The sequence below is a fragment of the Sturnira hondurensis genome, unplaced genomic scaffold (genome assembly GCF_014824575.4).
Source record: "Sturnira hondurensis isolate 20B ecotype Veracruz unplaced genomic scaffold, ASM1482457v3 Scaffold0001120, whole genome shotgun sequence".
Taxonomy (NCBI): domain Eukaryota; kingdom Metazoa; phylum Chordata; class Mammalia; order Chiroptera; family Phyllostomidae; genus Sturnira; species Sturnira hondurensis.
The window spans coordinates 1,589,475-1,602,676 of record NW_028073751.1 but is presented as its reverse complement, the minus strand read 5'-3'; the positions used below and the strand labels follow the sequence as shown (position 1 = coordinate 1,602,676).

Genomic DNA, 13,202 nt, shown 5'->3' with positions numbered 1-13,202 from the left:
AGAAGAAAAAGACATGAAAATGCTAAAGATATTATGCAGAAATCAAGAACAGGACTTGATCTGCCCAGAATCCACAGAAAATCCCAGCGCATATGGAGAATGTAGGATGTTTCTCTTGCCTGTCACTCTCTCCCCTTAGGCATCCCTGAAGGGGACTTAAGTAAATGCTTTGTATGTTATAGTCAGTTTTAGCACCCATAAATTATGATGAAATGCAACTTTAAAAAGTTTTGTTCTCTCTCAAGGCTATATGTTAGTACTCAGGTACATAGGGTATATAATAGGAAAAAAAATAAGATTCAGTCAGAGTTTCTACATGTCAAATAGGGTGGGTACTAGCAATACTAAGATTGATAAAGCTGTTCTTGTCTTTGAGATGCTCACAATTTAGTAGAAGGGATAGACATGCTGACAAATAATTAGACTACCTCATGTGTGTCATAGCACAACTGGGGACAAATGTTCTAGAAGCACAGAGGATCAAGTGACAAGCCCTGCCTCAGGAACCCAGAGAAGGCTTTACAGAGAAGGTGAGAATGAAATGAGTTTTACAGGATAAGTGGGAGCTCAATATTTGGATAAGAAAGAGGAGAGCATTTCAGGTCATGGAAAAGGTATACACAAGGCATGGAGGCATAGAGAAATAGTGAGTTTACAGTGGAGGAGGGGGAGAAGGGATGAAAAGGAAGTTGGAGGAATGAGCTGCCTAGTATTTTCACAAGATTGATTAAATTCCAAAGCTCATCAACAAACAAGTGCTGGCAAAGATGCGGCGAAAAGGGAAAACTCATGCATTGTTGGTGAGATTGCAAATTGGTGCAGCCACTATGGAAAATAGTATGAGGGTTACTCAAAAAACCAAAAATAGAATGCCACTTCTGTGTATGTATGTGAAGAAATCCAAAATACTAATTCAAAAAGATATATGCACCCCTATGTTCATTGCAGCATTGTTTACAATAGCCAATGTATGGAAGCAACCCAAGTGTCGATCAATAAATGAGCAGATAAAAAAGTAGTGGTATGTATCTACAATGAAATATTAGTCAACCACGAAAAAGAATGAAAATAAATGTTACCATTTGCAACAATACCCAACATGGCCTGAAGGGTATTATGCTAAGTGAAATAAATCAGATAGAGAAAGACAAACACCATGTGATTTCACTTACATGTGGAATTTAAGTAACAATATAGCCCTGATTAGTATAGCTCACTGGGTTGGATGTCGCCCCGCAAACAAAAAGGTCACTGGTTAGGTTTCTAGTCTGGGCACATGCCTAGGTAGTGGGCCAGGTCCCTGGTTCTGGGTGTATAAAAGGTAATGGATCAATGTTTCTCCGGCACATCAGTATTTCTCTCCCTTTCTTTCTCCCTCCTTTCACCTCTCTCTAAAAAGGAAACAAACAAAATATTTTTTAAAAATAAAATAAAGAACAATACAGCCCTGGCTGGGAAGCTCAGTTGGTTAGAGCATTGTCCTGATATGCCAAGGTTGTGGATTCAGTCTCTGGTTAGGGCACATGCAAGAAGCAGCCAATTAATGCATGGGTGGGCAGAACAACAAAATAGATGTCTGTCTGTTTCTCTCTTTCTTTCTCTTCCTCTCGCTCTTAAATCAATCAATAAAAAAAGCTTGAAATGAATAAGCAAAACAGAAAGACTCATAGCTACTGAAACAAACTGATGATTGCCAGGTGGGAGTGGGGAGGGAGACTGGATGAAAAAGGTCAAGGCATTAAGAAGTACAAATTGGTACTTACAAAATAGCCATGGGGATGTAAAGTACAGTATAGGGAATAGAGTCAATAGTATTATAATAAATATGTCTGGTGCCAAGTGGCTACTAGACTCATTGGGGGATCACTTCATAAATTATGTAAATGTCTAACCATTATGCTATATACCTGAAACTAATATAAATAATATTGAATGTCAACTATAATTGACAAAAAATAAATAAGTAAATAAAGTTAAAAATTAAAAAAGTATAAAGGTCACATGAGTGATTTTGCAAATTCACTAATAGGTTAGGACCTATTTCTAAGCGTCAGAGTTGGGATTCACAGGATTAATAGCGATTATCTCATCAAAGAAGAAAACTTGACTGCACTCAGTGAGAAAGACTATCTGGAACTGGTCCCTAACATCATCCCTGATAGACACAGCAGGGGTGGCTGCTCACACATACACACCAAAGGAATTCTGTGGTGCACCAAAGAGAAGTCAACGGGTCATCTGTGACATCATATGACCCTCTGCTGGAGATGACACAAAGAAATAAGATGCTTAACTACCCTTAGAGTACTTAACAGCCTCAGGCAAAACTTCGTTTTTCTGTTTTTGTCTTTGAAGACCTCACCCAAAGCACTCACATGTTTTCCTTCTTGAATAATATCAAACCTCACAGCCTGCTTCATCTACCAGATGAGCAACACTGAGGGAAAACACTTCAGTTTAACATCCATATTCCAGTAGCCTGGGAACTTAAAGAGGCACATCACACTGCACAGTTTTCTGTCCTAGGGAATCACTTCTCTTCAGGCTTTCCTCCATCTTTGGCTCCAAAGACACAGGCAGTGTGAAAGAGGGCTGTGCTTGCCTATTATCCATGGTTACTTTATGTAAAATAATGGCACAAGAAGAAAATACCCCCCAAAACTTCAAGGAGTTTTTTCCTAATAATGTGCCTCAAGATTTACCGAAACGTCTGAATCTCATTTTCACATTAAAGTCTGGATTGCAAATGTGTGTAGGTTATGTGTTTTGTGATGGGTTTCTGATAGAATTCAGGAATTGGGGAAGAAAAATATTATTATTGATAGATTCTTTGAGGGTAACGAGAGGGTCCTAGAAAACTGACTTCAACTAAAAACAGAAAGGTAATTTGGTATGACTCTTCAAACAAAAGGTGCATTTGATTTTGAAAAAATAATCATTGAGACTCACATTTTTGTGTTTTAATAACCACCTTGAATTGGTCTGCCTCAGAGGACAGCATGATTCTGGGCTACCTTAGCATGATTTACGACATTCATGAACTTGGCAACTACATCAGTTTTTTCTAAACCTGGCACCCAACACCATCTGCATGTTAAGTGAAGATTTATGACTTATAAAATTCAACTCACTATGCAGAGGTACATGAATTGTCTTATACATGCAGTCTATAACAGCCAAGACAGATAAGGAGGCAGCTATGTCACAGAATTTATGGCACTTTCTTGTGAAAGCTGAAGCTTTGGAGAAAAACAAGAGAAATAACTGACCCTTAGAGAAAAATAGAAAAATAGCTCTAGCTAATCATTACAACCCAAATGATGAACCAGCTGTAGCCCACCACTATATCTTACAGTGGCTAACAGTGGAAGTCACTGTGATGACAATACTGAACTATGTCTGCATTTTGATCCCAGTAGTAATAGCAGAACCCAAGTTACTCTTTGGAAATATCAAGCACTCTGTCAGTTTATTTTTTCCCCCAGTCTGGTGTCTGAGACTTCTCGCTGAGATTTCTCCTCAAGTAACCCAGACAGACCCACAGACATGAAGAGAGAATTAATTCAATACCTTGGTGTGCCCAATGGCTTCCTTCATGCACCCTCAGAGCGAAGAAAAGGAAATGCTGGTTTAGGTTCTGAAATACAGATTGTTTTCAGAGATATTTTAGAAATGCAGCAAATCTCTCCCCATACTCTGCAAAAATAAAAAAGGAGAAGCACAGAAGGCTCAGTAGAATAAACTTATGAATCTCAAGAATGAGATTATATAGACAGCCATTAAAAATGACAAGTATATGGGACCAGTTGACAGGCAGATAGCTTTAGACAAGATAACACTAAGCATAAAAAGTAGAACACAAAAATGGTAAGCACACATGCCAACTGGAAAAAGGCAAAGTGACAGAAAAAATGTTTTCAGCCTACAGATTTTCAATAGTATAAAGCTTAGCAGAAAACAATAAAATTCTAAGTAACTTATTTTCAAATACCCCTGTCAATCAGGAAAGAGACACATATACATGGCTGCTAACTGCCCTGAATCCAAGAAGTACCTACCAGGTCGCTTTCTCCTCTGCACAGCTCCCTGAACAGCATTCCGCCCTCTTTGGCCTTTGGGAATATAGAACACCGGCACTCAAATACCTGAGGGCAACCAAAGAAAGCTGAGAATATAAATAGGGGCAGGAAAATTACTTGGAAAAAGGAATGTGGGGAACCCACTTTCAACTTTAATAACTAATTATTCAGTCTCTTGATTTCTGAAATGTGTCTGGGATTTGTCCAGTTCTGACCTTCATCTCTGACAATACCCTATGTCTACTTGTCCCAATGTGGTTGTTCTAACTCATGAAAATGATGTCCTACTCACAAAATAGAGCAACACTTATGCACTAGGAAAACTGAAGCCTCTTTGACCACTGGGAGTATGACCAAGACCAGAGTACCTGCACAAGGAAGAACTTCGTTTGGGTTCAGTAGCAACTCAGTTACTACTTCTCATTAAGCTACCTGTAGACACCTGGCCAGTCATGTACAGGTGCTGTTCTCCAGGGTTCTGAGTACTGGCGCTCTTTTAGCTGCTTTTAATCCTGAGAGTGAACACTCAGCTCAGGCCAGGGAGTCATGCTAAATATGGAATTAGAGAGAAGTGAGTAGGCACTATACATACATACATACACGTATATATCCTGGCACAGCTGCCTGGAGCAGAGCTGACTTCCTTCTGGGAAGCCATGCAAAGCTACTGAGAACACACACAGCCTCATCCACAGCCTCTGTGAAGACACCTTTGCACTTTTCCATGCTCAGAAACAGTTCATAATTCTATGATGGAGGACATGTGTTCATAAGACCCATGGGCAGCTGTCATGCTTACAGATTCCCCCTTTCCTCTGAAAGGGTCATGGGTTCCTTCCAGATAAATCGCTTGCTTCACATCAGGTAACACAGAGACACACAGTCACCACACCCATCCCAACTGCTAGTTAAATAAAAAAAGAAATTGGCACATAAACCAAAGGCCTATAAGCTGATCCTTGGAACAACCTGTCACTTTCCTATGCCTTTATTCTGCTCAATAAAGGCTCTCTATAGGGATGGTGTAATTTAAGCCACACAGAACAGTAACAATGGAGGTGCAAGCAGCCCAAGGGATGCACTGAGGTATAGAAAGGAAGCATTCCAATGTACTTATATTTATTTTTATCTTTTACATTTTTATTTCCTATTTTCATATATGTTTAATAATAGTACTACATACATATACAGTTGACTCTTGAAAAACACTGGTTTGAAATGTGTGGGTTCCGCCTATACATCATTTCTTTTCAATAAATACTATAAGCATATTTTCTCTTCCTTATGATTTTCTTTTTTAAAAAATTGTAAATATATTTTATTGATTATACCATTACAGTTGTTCTATTCCCCCATTCATTCCCCTCCACCCTGCACACCCCTCCCCTACCATTACCCCCCTTTAGTTTATAACCACGTGTCTCAAGTTCTTTAGATTCTATATTTCCCCTACTATTCTTGCCCTCCCCCCTATCTATTTTCTACCTACCCTCTATGCTATTTTCTGTACCTTCTCCCCCCTTCTCCTCCTCCCACCCCCCTGTTTCTAACCCTCCATGTGTTCTTCATTTCTATGGTTCCACTCCTGATCTAGCTGTCCTCTTGGTTTGCTTTTGTTTTAGGTGTGGCTGTTAATAACTGTGAGTTTGCTGTCCTTTCACTGTTCATATTTTTCATCTTCTTTTTCTTAGATAAGTCCCTTTAACATTTCATATAATAAGGGTTTGGTGATGATGAACTCCTTGAATTTGACCTTATCTGAGAAGCACTTTATCTGCCCTTCCATTCTAAATGAAAGCTTTGCTGGAGAGAGCAATCTTGGATGCAGGTCTTTGGATTCTCTGACTTGGAATACTTCTTTCCAGCCCCTTCTTGCCTGTAAGGTCTCTTTTGAGAAATCTGCTGACAGTCTGATGGGTACTCCTCTGTAGGTGACTGTCCCCTTATCTCTTGCTGCTTCTAGGATTCTCTCCTTCATTTTAATCTTGGCTAATGTAATTATGATGTGCCTTGGTGTGTTCCTTCTTGGGTCCACCTTCTTTGGGACTCTCTGAGCTTCCTGGATTTCCTGGAAGTCTATTTCCTTTGCCAGACTGGGGAAGTTCTCCTTTATTATTTGTTCAAATAAGTTTTCCACTCGTGGCTGTGTCTTTTCCCCTTCTGGTACCCCTATAATTTGGATGTTGGAACGTTTAAAGATGTCCTGGAGGTTCCTAAACCTCTCCTCATTTTTTTTTAATTCTTGTTTCTTCATTCTCTTCTGCTTGGTTGTTTCTTTCTTCCTTCTGGTCCACTCCATTGATTTGAGTCCCAGTTTCCTTTCCATAACTATTGGTTTCCTGAGCATTTCCCTTCATTTCAATTAGTTTAGCCTTCATATGTTTCTCTAATCTGTGACTATAATCAACAAGTTCTGTGAGCATCCTGATCACCAGTATTTTGAACTGTGCATCTGAGAGGTTCGCTATTTCTTGGTCACTTAGAGTTATCGGCTCTGGGGCTTTGAGTTCTTCTTGAGCCATAATGTTTTGGTCTGTATACGCCTGTTACGTATGAAGAGCAGAGCCCTAGGTGTTCACCAGGGCAGGGCAACCCACTTTACTGGGTTGTGAGGCTGTATGTGGGGGCGGGGTCAAAGGAAAGCAATGGCAGTCCCCTCTGCCGCCTCCCACTGCCAGGGCCGCGCAGCCCGTCCCACTGTGCATGAATGTGCGACCGCGGTCAGCTCGCCGCCTTTCACACTCACTGGGTTCGCCCACTGGGGCCTGATTGGTCCGTCTTACTGCTCACTCCTCTGCTGGTTTATCTGCGCACGAATGGGTGACCGCAGTCAGCCTGCCCTGCACCCTCACTGGGTCTGCGCTGCTACCCCGGTTGCCTGCGCACCTGGGTCGGGGGATCTTTCCTGCCGGCCCCTGCTTCACTGCTGCCTCCACCCCTCTTACCGGTTCCGGTTGAACAGTTCGTTGTTGTTGGACTTCCGTATAGTTTAATTTTCTGTTCTTCGGCTGCATCTTTGTTTACTAAACCTTTGTTGTATTCAAATAACCACGTGTCTCAAGTTCTTTAGATTCTATATTTCCCCTACTATTCTTGCCCTCCCCCCTATCTATTTTCTACCTACCGTCTGTGCTATTTTCTGTACCTTCTCCCCCCCTCTCCTCCTCCCACTACCCCGTTGCTAACCCTCCATGTGTTCTTCATTTCTATGGTTCAACTTGGCTGTGGGAGAAGGCACAGTGTTTCCACCTACGCCTCCATCTTGGCGGAAGTCTCCCTTATGATTTTCTTAATAACATTTTCTTTTCTCTACCTTACTTTGTTGTAAGAATACAGTATAGAATACATAAAACATACAAAATAAAGCTTAGCAGGCTGTTTATGCTACTGGTAAGTCTTCCAGTCAATAGCAAGCTATTAGTAGTTGTAGACTGCTGGGGGCGGGGGATGGTGAGCACCTTAATCCTCAAGTTGTTCAACGGTCAACTGTGTATAGTTTATAAATACATAAATATACACATATGCCCTGGCTGGTGTGGCTCAGTATTTTGAGCGCTGGCCTGTGAACCAAAGGGTCACTGGTTCAATTCCCAGTCAGGGCACATGCCTGGGTTGTGGGCCAGATCCCTGGTTGGGGTCATTCGAGAGGCAGCCAACTGATGCTTCTCTCTCACATTGAAGTTTCTCTTCCTCTCTATCTCCCTCCCTTCCACTCTCTCTGAAAATAAATAAAATACCAAAAAATAAACAAATATACAAATAATAGAGTTGTGTGCTCAAATATTTTTTAATAGGGATGTGTAATAAAAAAGTTTGGAGACCGGAAGACACCATTGTGCTTGAGGTGTTTCTTTGTAAGGTATGGTCCTAATCCCCACCCTGCCCCCATCAGAATCCCCCGTGGAAGTTGTTAAACATACAGATTCCTTGACTCATGTCTGTCTACAGAATCTGAATCTCTAGGAGTGTGATGCATTAAAGAACTTGCCAGTCTTATACCACTGGAGTTTGGGAAACACTGCAAAAGAAGAATTAGAGAAGCAGGCATAACAAGATGAGCTATGAAAGGGGTAGAGTCAATGCAGATGGGAACATCAAAAGCCCACTTAACTGGCAGCCATAAGCAGAACCTCCTGGGGCCTGATTAAGTAGAAGCCACCATTCTTGTGCTTCCAGAACTCTGGCTCTAAACGTATTAAGACAATGCCTGTACTTCCCTAAGTAGCTTTCATTTAAATCCTCATCACCTAAAGAAACCTGGGCACTTTCTCTCCTGATGTTTAAGGAGCAGGGGTGTGGAATCTTAGAAACCAATAGTCCTTCACATAGAGAGAGCATGTAACCCATGTGAACTGGAAAGCTGACACAATTTCACTAGCCACGTACTTAAGGAGTGAGAATGAGGTAGGAAGGAGGGAGTGGAGCATATTGGCCAGAGTTTTCTGTGAGCATTTTAAAACGGTCCTATATTGATTAGACATTTCATATGAAATCATGTGGGTGATTTCTTAAAAGCATACCAAGTAAAAAGGAAGGCTGTGGAGCAGAAGCTAGCACTGTGTGACCATGAACAAATCAAATATTCTCTCTGCTCCTCATCTATTACAAAAGAGGTTAGATTTTTAAACGATCTGAGTTACTTTCTGTGTTTCTATAATCCAAAGTTGGACTCAACTCCTAGTTCAGAGCTCCTTTTAATATACCATGCTGATCAAGAATAAATTAAAATTCTGGCCCTTTAAACTAAAACATTCAGAAAAGGCTCTGATATCCTTAAGAATTAACTATTAAGCGGATATTCATAAAGAGAAAAACTCTGCTTTTGTCACCCCTACCTCCACCCCTAAGAGGGACTTCATTTATAGGTCCTTGACATATCCAGTAGCCACCTGTTTCCCAAATCTGAATGAAAATCCGAAGATTGCCTGATCTTTACTCTGTGCAACGGACTGCATTATCACTGGGATACAAATGTTCCATCTAATGAAAGTGCCATATTATTTTGATTTATTGCTGCCTCACTTTCTTTCAGAGTCACTTTCTATATCTTTTTTTTCTATCAGAAGGAGGACAGGTTGAGAGGTTACCTGGCATTCAATGAAACCTGCTAATTGTCATTACCACTGGGGATAGAGACACCACCTAACATAACACTCCCCATATTTCAACAGACTTGAATTGAGTTTCACCATGTAACGCACTCCAATAGAGTGTAGCTGACGCCAAAACGGAAAAGTGAGAACTGTTTACTGAAATCTGCTACAGGTACATGAAAAATTCCAAGGAGATCAAAAGTGACACATCCTTGCAATATGCCACATTTTTATTTCATAAAGATGGAAGGTGCCACAGCAGGATATTCATCTCCAGCAAGAGTGAATAAAATGTCATCTGAGTCACCAGTTTAAAGAGATTTTCCTTTAAAAATATGAACTTGATCCTATGAGTTATATTAGATTGAGCTTTCTTTATAGTTATCCTGAAACCTAAACTATGCAAAAATTTTAAAAAGTATTTCTAATATTTTTATTCCATTGCCTAAAGTCATTGTTAATAATGGATTAGGCAAGTACTATAAAATCTATCTTCTGTATATGTGGAGGTAAAAGATCAGATTCAGTTTGGTTATGAGGCAGTAGAGTCTAATGGTTAGCACTACAGGTTCTGGAGTCATACAGTCTGGCTTCAAATTCTGGCTTTATCATTCTATTATGTGACCTTATCACATACTATTATGTGACCTATATAACAACTCTAATCCTCAGTTTCTACATCTGCAAAATGGGAATAGCAATAGTATTTACTTAAGACTATTGTTGTGAGCATTCCATTAGCTAATGAATTTAAGACACTTAAATATGTGCCACTTGAATATGTGGCACTTAACCAAACATTTAACAACTATTAGTGATTACCATCTAATGACAATTCCTATTAATGGCTGAGAGTTATTTAAACACTAAAACTAGTTCCCTATATCTTCCGCCAAGATGGAGGCATAGGTGGAAACACTGTGCCTTCTCCCACAACCAAGTTTGGATACAACAAAAGTTTTGGTGAACTACCACACATCCAGAAGCCAGAAAACCGAATTATACGGAAGTCCGACAGCTATGAACCGTTCAACGAGGACGGTAAGAGGCAGAACCAGCAGCAGAGCTGGGTCAGCCAGGGCAGATCTAGGAGCGCAGGCAGCCCGGACCTAGTCGGGGTGCGGAACAGACTGACCAAGGTCGCACACTCTCGCGCAGTGAGACGGAACACACAGGCCCCAGGGGGCAAACCCAGTGGTGGAGGGCTGACAGCGGTGGCACACCCGCGTGCCGAGGAGCGGGGCGCGTGGCCCTGGTGACGGTGGTGGCTGCGGTGCTGGTGGGGGTCGCAGCGGCGACTGCGGCTGCGGGCGCTGGAGAGAAGCCATTGTCCCTCTTTGACCCCACCCCCACATACAACGTCACAACCCAGCGACTGAGTTGCCCTGCTCTGGTGAAAACCTAGGGCTCCGTTCCTGCTACTTAACAGGCACAAATAGCCCAAAGGATGGCTCAAGAAGAACTCAAAGTCCCAGAGCCAATAACTCTAAGCGACCGAGAAATTGCCAGCCTCTCAGAAGCACAATTCAAGACACTATTTATCAGGATGCTCACAGAACTGGTAGATTATAGTCACAAATTAGAGGAACATAGTCACAAATTAGAGGAACATATGAAGGCTAAACTAATTGAAATGAAGGGAGATGCACAGGAAACCAATAGTGATGGAAAGGAAACTGGGACTCAAATCAATGGAATGGACCAGAAGGAAGAACAAAACATCCCACCAGAAAGGAATGAAGAAATGAGAATTCAAAAAAATGAGGAGAGGCTTAGGAACCTCCAGGACATCTTTAAACGTTCCAACATCCGGATTATAGGGGTACCAGAAGGGGGAAAGAAACAGCCACGAGTGGAAAACTTATTTGAACAAATAATAAAGGAGAACTTCCCCAGTCTGGCAAAGGAAATAGACTTCCAGGAAATCCAGGAAGCTCAGAGAGTGCCAAAGAAGTTGGACCCAAGAAGGAACACACCAAGGCACATCATAATTACATTAGCCAAGACTAAAATGAAGGAGAGAATCCTAGAAGCAGCAAGGGATAAGGGGACAGTCACCTACAAAGGAGTACCCATCAGACTGTCAGCGGATTTCTCAAAAGAGACCTTACAGGCAAGAAGGGGCTGGAAAGAAGTATTCCAAGTCATGAAATCCAAAGACCTACAGCCAAGATTGCTTTATCCAGCAAAACTTTCATTTAGAATGGAAGGACAGATAAAGTGCTTCTCAGATAAGGTCAAGTTCAAGGAGTTCATCATCACCAAGCCCTTATTATATGAAATGCTAAAGGGACTTATATAAGAAAAAGAAGATGAAAAATATGAACAGTGAAAGGACAGCAAACACACAGTTATTAACAACCACACCTAAAACAAAAGCAAACCAAGAGGACAGCTAGATCAGGAGTGGAACCATAGAAATGAAGAACACATGGAGGGTTAGAAACAGGGTGGTGGGAGGAGGAGAAGGGGGGAGAAGGCACAGAAAATAGCATAGATGGTAGGTAGAAAATAGATAGGGGGGAGGGTGAGAATAGTGGGGGAAATATAGAACCTAAAGAACTTGAGACACGTGGTTATAAACTAAGGGAGGGAGAAGGGTGAGGGAGGGAGAAGGGTGGGGGAGGGAGTGTGCGGGTGGAGGGGAAAGAAGGGGGGGAATAGAACAACTGTAATGGTATAATCAATAAAATATATTTAAAAAAAAAAACTAGTTCCCTACCTTCAAATATGCTAACATATCATGCCAGTTAGAATATAACTTAAAATATGATAAGCACAGGTATTAGCCATCTGTTCTGTCTGGTAAACATTTATCCACACTCAAATCATGTAGCAGCTCCTTTCACTTTCCAGTGTGACACTGAGATGACAACAGAGAAATGAAATACAGTACTGTGCTCTATGGTTAAGAGTTATACCACCTGGCTGTGGATCTAACCAACCATTCCTATTCATTTGCACCCTATTTCCTTTTAGACCCAGGCTCATTTCTTCAAGCCTTTAGGCTGTAGGCCAGATTAATTTACAAAGCAGTCCAGAAGTCTCCTCTCCAAAAGCAAACACAATACAGCCCCATTCTCAGGCTCCTGCTTTCAATATCTAGAGCTACCACATCCCCCTAGTGGTCATGTCGAGAACTTGCCAAGCTTGAGGAAACCACCAGGAACTGGTACCCACAGAATCGTGGTCTCAGACACCCTTTAGCTAACACTGTATGATTCCTGGATTCCTTTAATGAACACTTCGTGGCTTTTGAATGTATGCAACAAGAAGCGGGGGAAAGCAAACTCTTAAGAGAACCAGTTGAGACGAGAATGCAATTACTCCGGTTATTCCACTTGCCCTCCTCCCTCCCTATCATATACAGGATTAAAGTTTTCAATTTCTATTGCTGCAATGTTTAATATTATTTCCGTCATTCTTATGTTCTTTTGCATCAATATATTGTTTTAGAATATTAATCTCTACAAACAGGGGTCATTAGCCCGTGACTTTGATGACCTCAGCAAAGTCTACTCCTGAGGGAATTTTAAAAAATGTAAACGAATGTTAAGAAGACTGGAGAGGATAACATAATAAGAGCTAACACTTAAGGGGGGAGGGCTTCAATAAAATTCGCATATTCTATAACCATTTTTTGTTTCTTATTCTCACTTCCATCCTCCTCACAATGTAAACTTGTTATCTCTTTTCCTCCCCAGCTTTCCTTCACAAATCCTCACCCAGTTATCTCTTATAGGGGAGTACCTTCTCTTTTGAAACGGGACTTTAAAAGTTTGAAGGGCAACTTGCTTCATTTGCAAAATCAAGCTCCATCTGTGATCAGTGAATTCACGTTTTGTTCTCACCGGATTCTGACTACATGGAACGGTATCTGACACATAATGGGCACTCCACTACCTATTTGTTGAATCAGTGGCTTTTCCTCCCTAAAAATCTGAAACTGGTCACAGCGCTATAGCCACTGCCATGTTGTTACAGAACCCAGAACCTCTGTCCGTGGCAACCAGCGCAAGATTTGAAACGG

The 13,202-nt window shown here is 41.3% G+C and overlaps 1 long non-coding RNA gene across 1 annotated transcript in view; it reads right to left on the bottom strand.

Annotated features, from left to right (window-relative positions):
- Positions 1–5,118, bottom strand: part of LOC118997650 (uncharacterized) — a 79,423-nt gene extending 74,305 nt beyond the window's left edge. Inside the window, exons 1-3 of the long non-coding RNA XR_005068706.1 lie at positions 4,680–5,118; positions 4,059–4,145; positions 3,571–3,696 (exon numbers count right to left, since the gene is read on the bottom strand). This is a non-coding gene — a long non-coding RNA (uncharacterized LOC118997650). The remainder of the gene's footprint in view (positions 1–3,570; positions 3,697–4,058; positions 4,146–4,679) is intronic.
- Between the last annotated feature and the right edge of the window lie 8,084 nt (positions 5,119–13,202).